At 37.0% G+C, this 14,221-nt stretch overlaps 1 protein-coding gene across 3 annotated transcripts in view; it reads right to left on the minus strand.

Annotated features, from left to right (window-relative positions):
* FGF14 (fibroblast growth factor 14) overlaps positions 1-14,221 on the minus strand; it is a 599,451-nt gene that overhangs the window by 187,594 nt on the left and 397,636 nt on the right. The gene's annotated exons all lie outside the window — the stretch shown is intronic.

Consider the following 14,221-nt stretch of genomic DNA (forward strand, 5'->3'; position numbering starts at 1 on the left):
CTGACCAGTGTGCGTTGGGCAGGACTCAGCGCCTGGCTGAAGCTGCCCGGCGGCTGCCGCCGCCGCCTCTGCCGCCGCTGCCGCCTGCTCTTGGGTTCTGCCGGTGATTGTCAAGTGCTTTGGAAATCAGCATCTGGAGAGAGCAATCTTCTCCTTGGAGATCTCTAATCAAAGCGCTTCGTTTCCACCCCCCCCCCCCCAAGTATCCTTCCTCTGTCTCTCTTCAAAAAGAAAAAAGAAATGTATGTATATATATAAAAATAACTTTAAAATATTATTAAAAATAATAAAGACAGCTAAATGGATTGCAAGGGGTGGGGTGCTAAGAGGTTGAACCAAAGCAGATGGAATTGAGGAATAACGCTGCGCTTTTTCTTAGATGAAACTCAGGCTTCCGAGGTTTCCGCGGCCTAGCTGGGGCTTCTGGATCTTAACGTGTCTCCCGGTTCACAAAAACTCTAAGCTGCGGCTTGGAGGGTGAGGTGGTTTCTGCCCTCCCCAATAATTCCTTTGGCACCAAAGCCACCCTACCCTGGGAAGGAGGAGGAGGTAGGATGGAGGCTGGGAAGGAGGAGTGTGCCCTGAGGAGGGAGGCGCCTCCAGTCCTTACTTAGTCCACCCAAACTTGCTGGACTCCCTTCTGCTGCCAGGAAGGGTATAGGCTAGTCATTTGAAAAGGCAACACAGAGCAAAAAGGAGGGAGGAAGGGGAGGTGAGAAGATACGGCAATGTGACTTAGGAAGATCCCCTTCCCAAATTTGCTCTCTAGCAATTGGAGGAGGAGATACAGCCGTTGTAGCTGCTACAAAACAGCAGCTGGATAGGATAAACACCCAATGGAAAATTGAAGAAGTCACAGTAGAAATATTAAGGTTGGGGGAGGGTATCACAGTATTCAAATGACAACAAAAAGCAACCAGACTGAGGGACAGTCCAAACTGAGATACCGACTTTAGCGTCCCTGGGTAGAGAAGTTCTGTCAGAGGGCAAAGCCATATGAACTGTGTCTGAAATTCAAGTACAACAGTGCTGCCTCCTCTCCTTGATTTCCTGCCTGCGTCCCTGACAGTGTTCTGTCTTGGATAAGTGAAAATATGAAGGCCTTAGAGGGAGGGATCAAGTGGGGAGCACCCTAGGAAAGGAGGCTGGGCGGGGGGAGAAATCACTTTTTGCTTGGATGATACAGATCTGTGGTTTCTAGGATACACTCCGAGTGACAGAGGGACTGTGGCTTTTGCTATTGTGGCTTCTTACCTTTTCCTTTTCTCTTTTAGCTGTTTTGTTTACTATTACAGGAAGGTAAAGAAAAGAAATGCCCAAATTAGACTTCTCACAATCCAGAGTGAAGAATGAAGGAAAGAGGACTCATTTGGTAATCAGAAACTGGTAACCATCACTTCTCTGGTGACCGCTTCAGAGCCGGAAAGAAGAGACACACTCTAAAAGCAACCCTGGGAGGAGTTCTGAACCAACACACTCTTTCTCTTTGTTTCATGAATAAGCAGTAAAGTACTACAAAGACTTGCAATCAGGCCAATGGGAGAAGTTCAGCCAAGGGCTGATTACAGAAAGGCTAGACACCTTCTTCTCTGCAGAACTTTTCCACAATTTCTTCATGTAAGCAATTACTGCTCAGCTGTTATTTGTTCTATTCACTCCATATTTGCTAACAAGTCTCTTTTGGGGGAAAAACTTTTAAAAATTATCTTTATTATTAAAAGAATTACAGATGCCCCCCCCACACACACACCTTTTTTCTTGAGGAAGAGAATTTAAAGTAAAGGGAGTGTGTAGATTTGGGTCCATAGCAGTTAGGACAATACATATCATACTTAACATTAAAGTACATACTCTGTTAGTTTATTTTCCCTACCTTGCTATATTATAACTACAAAATAACCACAATATTAAAAGGAATAGGTAGGAGTAATTAATTTTTCCAGAAATTTACAACCGCTAATCACCCATGAGATTATAAAAGTGAGAAAAGGGGTTGTGTTAACTATTTTTCTCTATCTCTGGCACTTTATTGTCTGTTTTATATATCTTTGTTCTTTCATTTCTACTAAGTGTGTGTTAATGTTGTGTTGCCATGCTCATGCTTAAAAAGGTAAGACTATCTTCAGAGCTTAATACATCTAACAAAAGGCTATTAAAGTATGTCTTTTTAAAAATTCACTAAAATAAGTACTATTGAACATAAAAAGTAGCTAGCTACTCCTACCTTCCATTATCAAAGATGGGCCATTTGGACATTTCAGATATTATAGCTTGGAAGATCCAAATGACTTCACAATTAAAACAAACGTATTTACCTAAAGCTACTAGTGAATTTTTCAAAGAAGCAAAATGGTAAGTGTGGTGGCCTTTTAAATATAGTACAATTCTCTCAATCAACGTATCCTAGTCTGCTTTGCAAGGTTTTTTCTTTTTGTCTTTATATGTGTCTATTATATTAATTTGAACAGAGTGAGATTAAGCTTCGTATTATTATAGCTGTGTTAATTATTTTATTTCCAGACATTTTCTTATACTGCAGTCTTTTCCCTTGGTTTGGATAATTGGGGAGGTCGGTTTTTTTGGCTCCTTTATTGTTCTGGCAACCTACAGACTAGACTGAGATTCAGCACCGCGGACAGGGATCCCGCCCCAGCCGCAGCTCTCAGGGCCGACGCAAGTTCCCCAGAGTGTAGGAGCGCTGTCTGTGAGTCTCTGGTATTGTCCTCCCTTTAAAGCGCTTTTTATCTTTGTTCTTTCTTTTTCAGGTGGAAAGGAAATTAATCCTCACAGCTTCCACTGACATTAATAACACACACCTTGGAGCATAAAGCCTTTCAGCTTTTTGATAACCGATAAATACTCTTTCCTGATGCATTCCGACCCCTGGCGCAGCGCTGAAATAGCGCACTCCTCAGTCTCGGGGTTAATATTCAGGCTGTGAATTTCACAAGCCTTGAGCAGTCGTTTCTATTTTATGTGGTTTCCTGTTTTTAAAAGAGCTTGGCATGAGGGGAAGCATCGGGATAATCAAGGTTTTTTAGCTTAATCCTTGCGTTTCCCTTTTACCTCCCCCAAACCCTGTTTAGTTGTTTACAGACAGAGGTAAGCGAAAGAAAACGCAAGAGGGCCATCTGCTGTCTTAAGCTGTGATACAAGCGTGTGCAAAACTAGAGTGAAAAGCCGTTCAGGGCGGGTGAACACAAATCCACACTTAACTGTGATTTCGAAAATAATTTCTCACTCATGAGAAGCTCCTCACAATTGTGAATTTCACCTTTGACTTTGTAAAAACAACAAATGAAGTACCACCCAGGTGGACCAACTTGTTAGGCGTCTGAACTCTGATTTCACACAGTCTTGGTTCATGACTTGATTCTGTTTCTACCTGGCTACAAAATAAAGCAACTCCAGCAAGTTTCTTTATTCTTTCTCAGCTTCAATGTCCTCATCCTAATATTTAGATCCTAATAGAATCTCCTTTTCAACTGCTGTGTGTCTTGTACATCCTAAGTACTCAAAAAACGACAGCTATTATTTTAATTATCTTCCACATCACCCATTTTGCCTCGTAAATTCTTTTCCAATTTTCATGTTTTTTCACAATCAAAATATATGTATTCTCATGTATATTTTTTCACCTCCTAAGTGGGTACATGGCAAAATTTAAAACAATTAGAAATGTAAAAATTACTTTGTTTTGGTGAAAGAAGTTCACTTTCAAACCTTAGTTTGTAATTGACTAAATTTGTGAACTCAGTTCTGTAAGTCTATTTCCCTGCTCATTGAATACTGATAATAAAAACATTTTCCTTTCTTGCAGGGATTAACATGCATATCTATGAGAAAACGGGTCTAAATTATAAGGTGCCAAAAAAGAATTAGTTCATTGGAAGCTGATTATTTGACTACTTCTCTGTGCTTTCAGTTTTCCTAAGAGGGCATGGTCCCATTGGCCCCTCTACTTTGCATATGTTGTTCCCCCTGCCTGGAAATTTTTGGTGCCCCTTTTCCATACACCTCTTGGTAATATACAACTGGCTAAAACCACAATTGGAGTAAGGTAAACATAGGCTTGACTATGTGTCTTTGAGCAATTTATTTAAACATAAGTCTCAATTTCCTCTTCTGTAAAACTATCATAATAATTTAATAAGGCTATTATGAAGATTAAATGAGAACATGTACGTAAAACACTTAAAGCAATGCCTACCACATAGTGCTAATTCAATAGATGGTAGCTACTGGTTTTCACTTAACTTCTCATCACTCAAGTCTTCAGTTTTTCAATGACCAATTCCTTCATTGACATCTCTCTGAACATGTCTAGTGAGTATCTCGTACATAACATAGCCAAAACTGAATTCTCATGCTTCTTTCTCAAACCTGGTCTTCTTCAGTCTTCCTCATCTCTGGAATGACAACTCTGTTCCTCTTGTTCCTCAGGCTTAAAACTTTGACAATGTACTAATCTCATTTCTTTCTTTAATATGCCATATGTAATTCAACAAAATCTATTCACTCTTATCTTCAAAATTTATTTAAAATATGATTATTTCTCACTATCTCCACTGCTACCCTCCACCACCATCATTTGGACTATCACAATAGCTAATTGGTCTCTTAGGATCCAACCTTGCTTTTCTTTGATATACCCTCAAAACTGTGGCTAATGTGTTGAAGGTATAAATTAGGTTATATCACACCACTGCTCAAAATCCTATATCTCAATAGAAATCTAAGACCTCGCAGTGCCTACAATGCCCAATATAATAGGTATTTTACATGTGCCATTATCTGGTATCTGATATCTCTTCCTCACATCACCTGGTGTATTCCTATGGCAGGACATTTATACTTGATCTTCCACCAGACTCTGTCACCTCCTTTAGTTCTTTGCTCACATATTATCTTCTCTGTAAAGATCTTTTCTAACAAATCTATTGAAAATTGCAACTTCCAAACACAGTCAATCCTTTCTCCCTTCCCTGCTTTCTGGTTCTACTTAGCACTTCCAACTTTTGAAGTTCTGTACATTTACTTTATTTATTTGGACTATCTTGGTCTCTTAAAATATAAGCCTTTGGGGAAACATATTTTGTCTCATTTGTCTACTGCCACATATCCAGTGTTTAAAATGGTGCCAGGCCTAGTAGGTGCTCAATAAATATTAGCGTATTGAAAGCAATAATAAGCTGGATACATAGACATACAGACAGTTAATACCAAATAAGAGGAACAGAAAATCCTGCTTAGCCAAGTCTTTCAAGGATGAATTACCTGATGGTGTTCAATCTTCTTAGGCACTAAGACATCTAAAATTCTGTGTTGCTCACATTCAAATTCAACCTCATAAATAAGGTATACAGAGAGTACTTTAGACTTTGTTTAATGACTTAGGCTCACTTAACATGACATTCAGTTTGAGTTCTGAATTCCAACAGTGATACCCTAGGGCCGTGATTTTCAACCTTTTTCATCTCATAGTACATATAAACTAATTACTGAAATTCTGTGGCTTACCAAAAAATATAATTTTTGCTGATTTGATGAAAAATAGATATAATTTTGATTAATTTCACACCAGATGGCTATTATTGTGTTCGTTGTTGTGTTTTTTGTTTGTTTGTTTGACAGTCTGAGGGAAAAGAGGTTAGTGCCCCTGACTAAATAGTTGGGTATTACATGTTTTAAAAATTCTTGTGGTACACAGGCTGAAAATCACTGTCCTATGGACTTCCTGAAGGATGTGTGACTGATTCCACTTCAACTGGACAGAACTATATTACTGATCTTTGTGACTCAGCTATCCACACCCTGTTTTCTCCCTTGCTTTCAGGTTTTCAGTGGACAATATGCCCCTTTTCAAATTTGTTACATTGACCCATCATAAATTGGAAACTAGATGAACATAGTCATTAGAATTATCTATAAATATAAAAGAAAATAAAGTCTAAAGGAAGAGAGTATATAAACAAATACAGCCTTATTGAAACTGTTTTAATTACTAAAGAAGCTATTTTCCCATTGCCTTCTGTGTTTTTGTTATGCTCTAGTGGACTTTGTTGCATAGATTACTTAAGTTCCAAATAGATAAGTTTCTGCATGACTTACCAAAAACAAGTGTATAATTTTGTGTTTATTTCAACTTCAAGTAAACAAAAAGTCCAGAGAACACATTTTGGGACATTAATGTTTATATTAAATGTTATCACTTTTTATTCTTCACAAAGTAACAATCTGCCTATTTTACTTTTATTTCTGCCATTGCCACAGACATTATTTAAACTTAACCAAACTCATCAAATATAAGAAACTATTTAAGATGCATCATTATTTCAGGTATGACAAGGACAGGAAAAAAACCCAAACATTTTACTAAATTATGTCATACCATAGATTATAAAATGTATACCAATTTCAGAGACGTTTATACATAACATGTATTTGCATCTTAGAATGAATGAAATATGGTACAATAGGATTCTATAAGACTGTAAGTGGGAATTGTACTCTTATTAACTGTTTTACCTTATTTTGTTAGGACATCATACATCTTTTGATTAAAAATTATATTAAGTGCCTCAGAGCATCTGAATTCTAAAACATCTTTAGTTTTGTTTCTGTTTTCATTTATTTATCTCCAAGTGTCTCTAAATTGGAGACATACATAGGGTGGAAACACATATTCCCCAAATGTTTCTTATGTACCTACTTAATCATTTCCATACATTGAGGGACTCAGACCATTTTGTGATAGGGTCTCCTTTGTAAGTCACTTTTGAACATTTTAAGCATCTACTAAATTAAGGATAAAATATGAGTGTACAACATTTTTTTTCACAAAAAAAATTATTATAGACAAATTTGGTATGAGCTAGAGTAGGGTTTTGGGATATTTGGGCATTTATGTTTTTATTGTTTATTCTGGATAAATGGGTTCTATTTGAAAGTGGATAATCTGGGAATGTAGGGAATACTGATGTCCCTTCTTATTTTTCATTCATTTGGGAGAACATCACAAAGAAATGTTAAATTGCACTTGGGAGAAAATTTCAGCTAGTTAATTAAGATTGAATGCCTCTCTACTCATTACAATTCAAATTCAAAATAATATTTTATAATTTTCTGTGATAGTATTATTCAAAGGATAGTCTAAATATATGTTTAAGTACTTTAAATTAGTTTTTAAAGAAGTGATTATATTAATTTTGTCTTGTTAATTAATTTTGATGAATATATTTATTTCTAATAAGCAGCAGATTTCAATCTGTATTTTTTTTTTTAATTCTGGAAGGAATTTTATTGTTGCTTAATAGTTTGATTCAATAAAGAAAAAGTAAAAATTATTGGTACTGAACACTTGTGAACACTCTTCCCTATAGAAGCAATACCAGATTGATAATAGCAGATGGCTTAGCTTTACAAATCTAGTATTTTTTAATCTAGCTAATATGTTGGAAAAATATTTTCAGTGGCTTTCAGCCTCCTATATTTGGATGAACCCAAAATATGCATAACATCCATTTCAGAACTGTAAATATTAACTTATATTTTTTTACTCTGTATCAGTAGTGGGAGATGATAACATGAATTTTAATGATATATCAGTGAATTAGTTGTCCAAAATGACTATTGAATATCTCAACAACAAAATTTTACTCAATTTCCAAAAAATATTTGAAAAATAAATGTTCATTTATGATTTTCATGCAAAGGTTCTGTGTGCACATGATACAATCTTATCAATATTTAACATTGTGAGCCATTTCTAGTCAATGATTACTAGAATGACCACTTGCATAACAATTCATTGTTCTAGATTGATTATTTTCTTTGTATTTAGTATATATGGGTTAAACATGCATATAAACTGCATACACATGCACACATATACTCATATACACACATTCATGCACAAAACACTTAACTAAATTTTTGAATCTAGTGAAGATAATTGTGACACATTAGAGACTTCCAAAGAAAAATGATTTGCAATTCAAGTCTCTTAGAAAGACTTCTAAGTCAATACTCTTAGAAAACTATTTTCATTACTGCCTAAGATTTTAGGCCTCTGAGACTCAGGGAAATAACTCAAGGATCTAATTTTTCAGTTCTTACACACAAAGTGGTCCTAGGCTCATGAAGATGACTTCAATTTATAATAATATCCTTGAAGTATATGACCTGGAAGTCCATCCGAAACTATCATATTCTACACACTTCCAAAAACTCTTTACAACTCAGAGATCACTTCCCTCTAAACTGTGGGACCAATCCTTGTCTTAGTGTTCAGAGTTGAGGAAATCTAGCTAAATACCTTAAACCTTAGGGTTCTGGAAAAGTTTCTGATCTTGTAATTTACTTCTAAAAGATGTACGTGAAAGTAATTTCCAAAGAGCAATGCACTTAAGAAATGTTATTGTAAATTGATGTCATATTCCTGAACCTAGCCCATACTTTGTAGGTAAGAACGGAAAATTAGACACTTAACTATCCCCCTGAGTCCCCGGAACCTACATGATTTTTCCCATTGCTTCTGTAACAAATCACCACAAATGTAGTTGTTTAACACAATACATTTATTCTCTTACAGTTCTGGAGGTAGGAAGTCCCAAGTAAATCTCACCGGGTTCTAGTCAAGATATCTGCATAGTTGACTCCTTCTGGAAACTCTGAGGAAAGAATAAGCTTGCTTTTTCTTTTTCTAGAAGCCAGCTTCATTCCATGGCTGCTGGTTTCTTCTTTGCATCATTCCAAACTCTTGCTTCTGATATCACATCTCCTACTACCGATTCTGATCTTCCTGCCTCCCTACTAATATGAACTCTGGTGATTACATTGGGACCACCCAGATAATTTTGGATAATCTCCCTATCTCAAAATCCCTAATTTAACCACATTCGCAGAATCTCTTTCACCATGTCATCTAACATATTCGCAGGCTGCATGGATTAGAACTTGGGCATCTTAGGAGGCTATTATACAGTCTTTCATACAGTCTTTCATACCTACCCTATATCTAAAACACTTGGAAATATAGCCTTGTCTAGCATTCAGCAATCACCCACCCAACCCAACTATAATGGACAGAATAATTGCTCCAGAAATGTCTTTTTTTTTTTTTTTTTAGAATCCTGTTTCTTGCAAATATAATTTAACACTAGCTGCTTACTTGATTGAATCTCTGATGACTGCCTGCTCCTGTACTCTCATTGTTTTACTCCCTGCTCAGAATGATGTCTTATTATTGGCTGGGTTTCTCTGATATTGCCTGCTTACCTAAATTTCTTGACTTTAATTATTGCATCTCTCAGAAAGAAATGCACAGTGATTCTCAGTAGTTGTGGAAACAGAGCCATTTTGCTCCCCTGTGGGTTGTGGGGATGCATTTTCTGAATCCCACATAAATCCGTGGAGAATTTAATTTCTTGAGTTTATAACATGCTTTTCATGAAATGTATGGCCATAGAATTGAGCTGACTAAAACTAAAGCTAGACAGGTGATGTTCTACAAGATGAGATTTTAGGCCTAAGGCTATTACCAAATGAGGGAAATAAATTCTGAAAGTCTTTTTTTTCCCATTCCATTTTCATTCTTATGTAACAGTAGGGGCAGTAGATAATGGCTGTTTTCTTTTTGAAATGTAGACTAGCTCCTTAAGTAAGAATTTGCCTTAACTGTAGATTTAACACTAACCACAAATGAAAGACGTCATTCAAGTCAAATATTTTAAAGGACTCAGAAATATTTTTCACAGTTTGATGTGACCAGAAGAGGAGGAATGTCAGAAAGAGAATAATCTCAGGCAGAACAGCATGGAGAGTTTTACATAAACAAATTTTAGGGCCATGGTCCCTAAATGTTTCTTTGCTCACTCCTTTGCCCCTTTTGCCCTTTTATGTTTATCACTTACTTTACCTTCCTCTGGGTTCCTGCAGAGATTTGAAACCAGTTTCCAGAGATGAGAGTACCCAATGGTTGCAAAAAAAATCTTTGGCCGTGATTCAAGAATAGCAAGTATTCTACTTTGCACAGAGATACGGAGATAGATATATAGGCATAAATATATAGATATATAAATTTGAAACACCAATATTTTCAGTACATAAATCTCCCTCCAATTGGCAGGAATAAACTGTCCAAACAGAATTATTCTTCCCCCAGAACTTGGTTGATGCAGTAAGCTTGGCCAAGGAGAGGGTAGTTCTGGCCACGCTCATAGGCTTTTGTTCATCTCTCCATTAAATGGGCTTAGTGATCCTCTCAAGAGATTTAGTTCTAGCAGGACAAGCCTCAGAGGTAGTTTATGTCAGGGATTCTTGAGTGCAAACAAGAGACAGCACATTATGAATACTATAAGGTTTCAAGTTTAGCCCTTGTCTTGCTACAGGAATCAGAGCAGATATTCAAATGGTGCTTTTTTTTTTTTTTTAACCTTTCAGGCCCCCTTAGGCAGAGAGAGATAAACCAGGTGTCCTGATTTCCAGACCTTTGTTGTAGCTTCTATTTCGTGACTGTGAAGCGACAGGGCTTTACTCACCCTTTGGACGGACATTTTAGCCTCCCTCCCTCCGTGAATTCATGTCCACCTACTCCTAGCTTCTCAAGCTCCCCTGGGATGATGTGTTTGGCCCCTAAGCACTCCCAGCTGCGTCAGCACCTGGTGCATGCTGACACAGCATACTATCAATTAGTGGTTGCGGAAGGAAGGAAGAGAATAAGAAAGGAACAGCCTGGGTTCTAATCTCTTTAATTCTTCACCCAACAGTAAAGCCTACCTACCCTTGGTCCTATTTCCCAGGTAACACTGTAACTTGTCAAAGGATGTGAAAACAATACCTCCTGGGAAAGAAGCTGCTCTTACCCTTGAAGCAACAAAAGGGGCCCAGAGGAAGAGGCTTGTGTGGAGGGGGTGAGGGGATGGGGGTTTTCAGATCCCCTGATTTTGGCTAATCAATAAAAGAAAAATTACTAATATACTCATAAGAATCATATTTCATTCCTCAATTCTAATTATTTATGCATTTGAACTGAAATCTTAATTTGTTACACTATATCATTATTCCCTATCTTTAAAAATCAGAACAACTAGTAACCTTAAAGATGATCTAATCTAATAAGCACATTTTACTGATCAATAAACTCAACCCCAAGGATATTAATTAATTTACTAAGTTAATTAATAAGCTAACAGAAAGCAGCTCCAGACCTGAATCCCACATCTGCTGATGTTTGTACAAGGGCCTCCTGATTACACCTCTCTACTTCTTACAAGAGCGGAGCTAAACCATCGCCTTGTCTCCGCAGCCCTTCTGGACCACAACTTTCCTCATTCCCTTCTCGTTTAGCATAGCCCTTTTCTTTTTCTATGCAGTAATACACACTGTTTTTAAATAACCTAACTTGTCTATGAATTATTGCTTCTGACATTTGGAAAACAGGCTTCTTTTGGTTAATATATTCATAAAAAGACAATTTTCATAGAGGCATATATTTAGTTTACATGACCAACCTCCATCAATTCAACCATTAATTCACTCAGTTAACACATCTATTGAGCACTAACTCTCCATCATCATGCTTGACCCAGTATGCAGACATTGGAAAGCAATTCTACCCTCAAGCAGCTCAGAGTATAGGGAAGAGGGCTGCATATGTATATGGAACTAAAGTGTTTCAGGTGTGGGTGCAAAGCTGGCTGGAGAGTGGAAAGGGGAGTCAGTTCTACCTGGTGAGAGGCAGAAAGGGTATCCTGGAAACAGTAACACATCAAGCTGAGATTTGAAAGATGGGAAGTTTTTACCAGGTAGACCAGAGGGAATACCAGAGGGAAAATGTCAAATGAGAGAAACCCCAAGTTAAGACTCAGCTTAATGTGTGTGAAGGTAAGTGAACGCATTTTGTTGCCGGAAGCAACCAATTTGTATGGGAAAAAAGCACAAATAGGTTCAACTGGTGACCATATTAGGAATCATATGTCATTGGAGAAATTTGCACTAGCTTGAGAACCAGGTTCTTCAAATAAATATTGTGTAATAATTCATGGAGACATGTTTTCCCATACAGGTGTGCTATATGACCTACTTACCTGGGTGTTTTCATGTCATCTCACTATTTTTATACTGCCTTTTCCCCATACTTTTATTTTTAATTTAACTAATTTATTTTTGCAACAGATGTTTCTCCTTTTTCCCCTATTGATACTCTCCTCCCACCCCCACCCCCCAGGATTGCTGTCTATGTACATTGGTTATGCTTATACGCATAAGTTCTTTGGTTTATCTCTTCCCTCCCACCCCACCCTCGCCCTTATTGTTTTATTAACCTGAGGTGTAGGGTCATTGGAGTTAAAATGAACACAAAATAAAATACATGTGTGATATGTATATATATTTGTACTTTTCCTTCAATTTTTTACAAGGAGTATATGCTACCTTCATAATCATAAAAGGTTGTTTCTTTTTTTTAACAGAGAAGTTGAGTTAGAAAAAATGGGGAAAACATGTATATATAAAGAAGAAAGTCTTTATGTTAAGCTGAGGCGCGAGCTGTGGATATCCATTACCTGATTAAAATATTCTTTTTTCTGAATTTCATATAATCCTGTTACACCTTTTAACATGAGAGCATATTTATGTATGTGGCATTAAAAGCCTTGCATTTAGAATTCATAAATATCAAAATGTATTCCTTTCCCTTTCTGCATAGAGATGTCATATATTACTGTTCTAATAAAAATCACTTCAATAAAAAAAAAAAAAAAACAATAACATTTTTTTTCTTTGAGAAAAGTCAAGGTTGCAATCTTTTAGACAAACTTCAATATAGCTTTTTGGATATAGGTAATATAATTTATGAGTTGAGAGTATTTAAAAGGTTGGTGGCATAAAGAGCAAATTAATTTCCTGCAATACAGTATTGCTCTCTTTATGGCCATATCCTGGCTCCTAGGTTAATGACCTGACTTTATTTATAATGCACTCGTTCCCATATTCCAGTTTTAGTGGTGCACTGATAACCACATAAATTATCTCTATCTCTGGGATACTCAATTCTCATGATACTCTCTGTGTGGCTATGCAACCACACAGATTCTTTTTACCTTAGAAAAACTTAGTCACCTCTAGAGTTTTCTCCTTCAATTGTCCTGACTAGCTGGGATGAACAGTTCAATTTCATTTTCTTCACAGAATTATTTCATACTGTGACAGTCCTTGGACATTCAGTCTAGATTAACACACACACAGCTAAATAAACATTGCTAAACCCTCTGGGTCTGTCAAGAAAAAGAAAAATAACTGCTTCCACAGAGAGTCCCAGAGACCAGTTTGTTAAACACACAATTACTCTTCTGCTCAGAATTTCCATAGGAAGGGGCCTTATAATCATCTAGATAGTCCTGTTTTGTTCTAACAATGCTGTTAAGAGGATGCCTGATTTACTCTTGAATTATCCAATAATTTATGTCCCAACAGGCCCAGAGTCACCCTCCCCTTTTTCAGATGGCTCTAATTTTAGAAGGATCCTCCCATGATTGGGCCCAAAGTCTGACTTTGTTAATACCCACTGAAACAAAATGTTTCCCTCTTTGACATAGTAGACTTTAAGTATTTTATTACAACATATACCCCTCTATTTCTGCCCTCTAATTTCAATATCTGTAAATGACACTGACTCATCCATGAGAGCTATCAACAAGGTCACACAAAATCTATGGGCTTCTTTTACGCTTGTCTGTGGACATTTTCTGCTTGTTTATAGATTTCAAAAGAGCCCTCTCACTCTTGGCTTCTCTTCTCCCTTCCCCTTGCCTTCCTAAGTCCTTAAGTCCCACCACACATTGTCTCAGACCACACATTTGGATGCTCTGTTTAGTCACAAACATTGAGATGTCAAAATGAAGCTGCATTTATTTTAATTCTCTTAAAACCTTTGGACAGGCTGTTCATCTTGCTCCTCCTTTAAAATGTTAGAAAGATGAGGGAGATTTTCAGCTTCACTAACTCAGGAAATGTGTCTATTTTGTTCACAGTTCATAGGATATGCCCCGGAGCTTAGCATCACCCTTGGCTCCAGAAGTAATGCAGTGAATGGTTATTGCATAACTTTGGAAGGTTGAATTCCTTTGGGCAAGCTGGACAGGGTATTGATGGTCATGTTAAACCCTCAAATCAGACTTTCACACTGTAGAGACAAATTGTGTAAATATCTGAATGAGTA

This window comes from Molossus molossus, unplaced genomic scaffold (assembly GCF_014108415.1).
Source record: "Molossus molossus isolate mMolMol1 unplaced genomic scaffold, mMolMol1.p scaffold_m16_p_9, whole genome shotgun sequence".
Taxonomy (NCBI): domain Eukaryota; kingdom Metazoa; phylum Chordata; class Mammalia; order Chiroptera; family Molossidae; genus Molossus; species Molossus molossus.